Consider the following 6,000-nt stretch of genomic DNA (forward strand, 5'->3'; position numbering starts at 1 on the left):
CATTGGCAGGCGGGTTCTTTACACCACCGGGGAAGCCCCATGTGCAACACAAAGTCTAGGGTAGGAGATGGGCTTGTACAGCAATCAAAGTAAAGTGTGACAAAAGGCTCTGAGAAAGGTGAGCACAGAGGAATAAAACAGGCTGGCCTTCTGTATCAGATCGAGGGATGGCGTGCTTGAAGAGGTCTTCTTGGAATGGAATTTTGAAGGATAAAGAGGCATCCATGGGGTGATGGCAGAGAAATATTAAAAGTGCTTCTTTTTGGAAAGAAAAAAAACAAGCCTTGGGAATTGCATGTGATTCAGCATGATTGGAAAGTAAGATGAAAGCTAAAGAAAAGCAAAAGAAGCTGGAGACATCAGCTTGAGCCAGATTAGTCCAAGTTACTTTTTTTAACATGCGTGGGGTACCATCATGATGCAGTGAGGAATCACTGGCTTTTTAGCATCTGTTTCTCCCCTATTTTAGCAACTGCTTCTTGATTCACTGTCGGAGACGTGTCTCTCCAGCATTTCCATTGATGTCTGAGCTGCAGAGCTGCTCACAGGAGGCTGGGGGCAGGCTGGGAGAACTCACAGTCACCCGAAGCATGCCCACCTGCTACTACTACCTGAGCATCCCACGGGTCCATGGTGTGGCTCACTGGAGGCTGGAGGATGTAAATGGCTTTGGAAGCTTGAAAACAGGCAGGTGGGCAGTGGAGGAGAGAGTGCTCCCTACGGGTCCACAGAAGCTGGAGCCTTGCTCGTGAAGCAAAGAGAGAGCCAGGAAGTCTTGCTGGGACTCGGATCCCAAGCCCTGCTGAAGGGAGAGTCTTCATCTCACCAGTAAAACATTTACAACCACAGTGACCTGAAGCTACATCTCAACCCTGACCCTGTAACACGGGGATGAGATGAAAGAGGATGACCACCCCTCCACCCCAATCTTCTGGGTGAGAGGAAGGGACAAACCTTCATCCAGGGTTAGACAGGATTTAATCCACATCTACCCATCTTTTATATATCATATCTCTTAGACATAATTACAAGATATTTTTTAAAAGGACAATGTGACCCAGAAACTAGGGGGACGGGGGAAATGGTCAGTGAACTCACAGATGACCCAAATGTGAGAATTAGCATAAAAGTAGTTTATTCTCCACTTGTTGAAGCGTCTAGTGAAAAAAGTGGACAATGCATAGGAAATAGTAATCATTCCAACAGAGAGAGAGAACATGACCAAAGAAACAAATGGAGAAGTCAGAACTAAAAAATATGTTTGAGGAAGAAGACAGCAAGTGGGCTTATTTGTAGGCTAGTCATAGTGAAAATACATTATAGAAAAATCAAATTCAATAAAGATTATCTATACTGACTCATTAAAAAAAACCAGCAGCAGAGATCTTTGGGACACTGTAAAACAGTATAACATACGTGTAATTGGAGTCAGGGTCAAGGACAGGGTCTGCTTTTCCCTCCACTGTGTCCTCAGACCCTGACACAGATCCTTACACAGCAGAGGCCTGGGGAGAAGTTGTCACCTTTTTTCTTCCTTTGCTATCTTAGGACACTTACCTATGTTGCCTGAAAGAATAACTCCAGTGCCCAAAAGTGCATAGAAAGAGCTTTGTTTTTGCAATATCTCATCTGCCTGCCTCTACTCCTCTTCCCTAAGAGGAAAGGATTCTGGAGTTAGAGAGTTCAAATCTTGTTTGAGTTCCAAAAAAGTTCAAATCTTGTTTCTATACATCCTGATCTTAGAGTGTATGCATGTCCCACTCGTTGTGACCCCATGGACTGCAGCCCACCAGGCTTCTCTGTCCATGGGGTTCTCCAAACAAGAATACTGGAGCAGGTTGCCATTTCCTTCTTCAGGGGATCAAACCTGCATCTCTTGCATCTCCTGCATTGACAGGTGAATTCTTTACCAGTGCACCACCTGTAGCCATGCACAAATCAGTTAACATATCTGAGATCACTTGCTCATCTTAGAAACTTGAAATGGTAAAAACTACCTTGATGATCAGGTAAGTCAGATCACAGGAAAGGATGGACTCAGTGCCCCTCCTTCCTTGCTCTCCCATCTCCCTGAGCTCTCTTTCCTCCCTCCTTTCTTGGTCCCCATCCAGCTTCTCTCATCCACCTCCTCTGCCCACAAGCTCCGACCCACCCCCTTGCTGCTCCCCGTGTCTGTGTGGTATGAACACACCCTTTACAATAGCATCCATTGAGGTCAAGGTTAGGTGACACCAAGGTGAGGGGGGAGTGGGAGGAATGGGTGGACACTCTGCTCCATTTCATACCAGGTCCCCACCTCCTGCTTGGAAGCACAATATCAGACCCAGTGGCCCCATTGGAACCCATCTAGATTAGGAGTCCTCGGGTGGAGGCTAAAGTGCTGAGCTCCAAGGGGCCCTGGGGTTGAGACACAGCACACTCACAATTTCACCCAGATCCTGTCACACATGATGCATGAGAACACTCAGTGAGCATCAACTTCAGAATCCCCCAGACCCCTGTTCCATGCATGTGTTCTCTTAATCTGATCATTGACTCCATTGCACGGTGTCAGGAAATACCAAATCTGCATTAGTTCTTCAGGGAAACAAAACCAAATGGAGCTAAACAGAGAGAGTTTATTTCAAGGAATTGATTCACCATGATGGGGCAGGGGGGTTGGTGATTCCCAGGTGGCACTAGCAGTAAAGATCCTGCCTGCCAATTCAGGAGACATAAGAGACAGGGATTCAATCCCTGGGCTGGGAAGATCCCCTGGAGGAGAGCATGGCAACCCATTCCAGTATTCTTGCCTGAAAGTCCCATGGACAGAGGAGCCTAGGGAGCAACAGGTCACAATGTCTGGGGTCACAAAGAGTCAGACACGACTGAAGTGACTTAGCATGCATGCACCATGATGGGGACCAGTTGGAAATCTACAGGCAAGGTTGGGGATTCACTTGAGAGCTGGAGTCTGAAAGCTGGAACTCAGGCAGCATTTCTACGTTGAGCTCTGGAAGCATACCTTTCTCTTCTGGAAATCTCAGTCTTTGCTCTTTAGACTTTTCACAAATTTAATACCCAGACACATCTCCTGAACCCACCCTTCACTTCCAAATAAGGTCAATAGTAAAATCATACTTCATACTTCCCCCTCACGAAATACAACTATCCTGCAGAAAGCCGAAAATGCACTAACCCTTTCTTCAAAAGAGGATGCAAAGTCCTTAGATAATGTTCACTCTTCTCCTTGACATGCTGAAACTTTAATGCTCTCATAAAAAATTGACAACTCTCAGACACTGTGATATAAAGTTAATATGTCTTTATGTTTTATGACAAGGGATTCAGAGAGGAAGGAAAACAAATATTTGCTTAAAATATATACAAATAAAAACATATGCATAAAAATGTGAGAAAAGTACTCAAAACATAATGACAATGTATTACAATTTTTGTCTTTTTTGTTCATTTGAAAACAGGTTCCAGAAAGGACTTCTGTCTCCCCGGGCACTGTTGCCACTCCAGTATTCTTGCCTGGGAAATCCCATGGACAGAGGATCCTGGGGGCTACAGTCCATGCGGTTACAAAGAGTCAGACACAACTGAGCGACTGAACAGCAGCAGCAGACACAGGTACTACCAGGGCTCTGCTTTGGGACACAGCAGGTCAGCATCCATGCTGACCTGATCTCAGTCTCCTTAGGACTTTACAAGGTTTTGGCTTCAGGACCACAAGGGGCTCTGTCCATGCTGATAAGAGCCTGGTTTCTCAGGACCTGCTTTGGGAGGTGCCACCTGAAGGAAAAGGTCATCCCCCAAACCGAAGACAGAGTAACTCCTGACATAATCTCAGTGCCTCTGAAGTACACATGGACTCCTCCAAGGGTGATTAGAATCACGTTTTTATGTGAACTGGATCTGGTTCTTCAAAAGTGAAAGTCGCTCAGTCGTGTACGACTCTTTGTGACCCCATGGACCATACAGTCCATGGAATTCTCCAGGCCAGAATACTGGAGTGGGTAGCCTTTCCCTTCTCCAGGGGATCTTCCAACCCAGGGGTAAAACCCAGGTCTCCCACATTGCAGGTGGATTCTTTACCAGCTGAGCCACAAGGGAAAGCCCATGTCTAAATACTGAAGATGCTACAGGCCATCCTTAGTGTGTGGCTTGTCTTGAATCTGGGGCTCCATTTCAGTTTGAATTAACTGAGTGGATTCAGCATGCCTGCCAGCTGGGAGCATGGCCTCCACTGAACTCAACTCCACTGAACTTGAACTGGGGCTTGCGCTTCCCAGCACTGAACTGGGGCTTGCACTTCCCAAGTGGCCAACAGGGATCACCAAGCCAACCTCTGATTTTTGCAGTTCCTGCAATGTTCAGCAGGAGGACTTAATTCTGCACTTGAACTTGGCTCCTCATGCAGTGGTCAGGAGCTTGACCTCCTCAGGATCTGCCAGGGCTTCAGCTTCTGAACAATGCCAGGACATGTCAACATTGACAGGTCAGTTTCCTCGGGACAGACTGGAGCTTCAGCTTCTGGACAAAGGTGGCCAGCATCCATGCAGGCAGGAGCTCAGTATCTTCAGGGCCTAGCGGGAGGCATCTACGCAGGAGTAAAAGGTAAGGAAAAAGTGAGCAGTTTCCTGTGCGCAGATTATTGTAGAGTGGGTCCATTTTCAGAGAAGCCAGCAGAGGAAAGGCTTGATGTGGACCACTGTGGATTTTAGTCAGTTTTGTGTGTGGTATAGGCAGTGTCCAGTACCGTCCTTTGGTGTATGGTGTCTAGTTCCCTGGCACCATTTATTAAAGGGGGACTGTCCTTCCTGGCAGTGTGTGTCCTTGACAGCTTTGTTGTAAGTTAACTGACCACACACCTGTGGGTTTGTTGCTCTTTACTCTGTTCCTCTGGTCTGTGTGCTGATTTTTGTGCCAATACCACACTTTTTTGATTGCTGTAGCTTTGTGGTATAGTTTGAAATCAGGGATCCAGATGCCTCCAGCTGTGTTCTTCTTTCTTGTGATCACTTGGCTACTCTGAGTGCTTTGTTGTTCCCTACAAATGATGGGATAGATTTTTCTGTTTCTGCGAAAAATGCTATTGAAGTTGCTTAGGGATGGGGGAGCCTGGTGGGCTGCCATCTATGGGGTTGCACAGAGTTGGACGCTACTGAAGCGACTTAGCAGCAGCAGGGATTGAATCGAATGTGTACACTGCTTTGTTCAGATGAACTTTTAAATGCAATTCTTCCAGTGCATGACCATGAAATATTTTTCTACTGATTCATGACTTCAGTTTCTTTGTTCGGTGACACAGTTTTCTGTGTGCCCGTCGTTCACGTCTTTGGTGAGATTTGTACTTGGGTGTTTTGTTCTTTTTGATGCCCGTGTGGATGGAATTGCTCTCTTAATTTTTCCTTCTGGTGCTTCATTGTCGGTATAGTGAAGTTTAACTGATTTTTATGTGTTGTTTTCATATTATGCAGCTTTACTAAATTCCTTTGTTATAACAGTTTATTTTGATGGTTTGATTGGTGAAAAGTTGGAACCCGAAAATCCCACTCTTTCTATCATAACTCAAGTCATATGCAACACCCAAGGTATAATGGCTCCTAATATAGTCTTCCCATGGTGCCTCTTAGTAATGTGTGGTTGGGTGTGTGCTTCAGTTGTGTCCAATTCTTTGCTACCCTATGGACTGTAGCCCACCAGGCTCGTCTGTCCATGAGGATGCTCCAGGCAAGACTATTGAAGTGGGTTGCCATACTCTCCTCCACAGGATCTTCTTGACCCAGGGATTGAACCTGCGTCTCTTTGTGTGGTCATCACTTCCTAATTGTTCATTTGGCAATGTTCTTATTAGCTTGAAGTCAACCATAATGGGAATGTTTAGACTACAGAAATTGGCAAATATTACCAATAAGGCCTTTTGATGTATGTGTATGTGACTCATCTGTTCAACATTACCTGTACATCACTGAATATGAGCTCTGTGATAATTGCTTGTTTTGTTTTCTCTTG

This window comes from Bubalus kerabau, chromosome 23 (genome assembly GCF_029407905.1).
Source record: "Bubalus kerabau isolate K-KA32 ecotype Philippines breed swamp buffalo chromosome 23, PCC_UOA_SB_1v2, whole genome shotgun sequence".
In the NCBI taxonomy this organism is placed as follows: Eukaryota; Metazoa; Chordata; class Mammalia; order Artiodactyla; family Bovidae; genus Bubalus; species Bubalus kerabau.